The sequence below is a fragment of the Tigriopus californicus genome, chromosome 8, assembly GCF_007210705.1.
Source record: "Tigriopus californicus strain San Diego chromosome 8, Tcal_SD_v2.1, whole genome shotgun sequence".
Classification (NCBI taxonomy): domain Eukaryota; kingdom Metazoa; phylum Arthropoda; class Copepoda; order Harpacticoida; family Harpacticidae; genus Tigriopus; species Tigriopus californicus.
The window spans coordinates 9,915,167-9,915,646 of NC_081447.1; positions in this window are offsets into that span (position 1 = coordinate 9,915,167).

The window sequence follows — 480 nt, forward strand, 5'->3', positions numbered from 1 at the left end:
GAGACAACCTTGTTGTCGGCTCTCGAGTTAAGGCCAGCAGAATGTTTAGGTTTTCTGCCATGAAATTTTTTTGTATGATGCGTTTTGGTTTTCATGGCCAGAAGTCTCATGATCAGTTTTCAAATTCGGTGACATTAAGCAAAAATTGGCCTAGTTTGCGACATGCTGTCAGCCCTGCTAGAGCCGAAATGAAATTGACAACAAAAGTCTTTGAATTTTCACGGAACTACTGAAGTTAAAAACTAACGCAACTTTGGTCAAAAGAGACTGGAATCGAATAAACAAGTTTGTCTACCCTTGAAGTAAGCCAATGAGAGAGTCAAAATGATTACTTGTTCCACACTAACATAGCAAACAATAAAGCACATAAAATAGACGAAGTCATTTAAAATGAGCAAAACATACTTGAATTTTGTGCAATAATCGCAAAATTGATGATTTGATGCAAGTAAATTATGTTGTATGGCTGGACCATAGCAT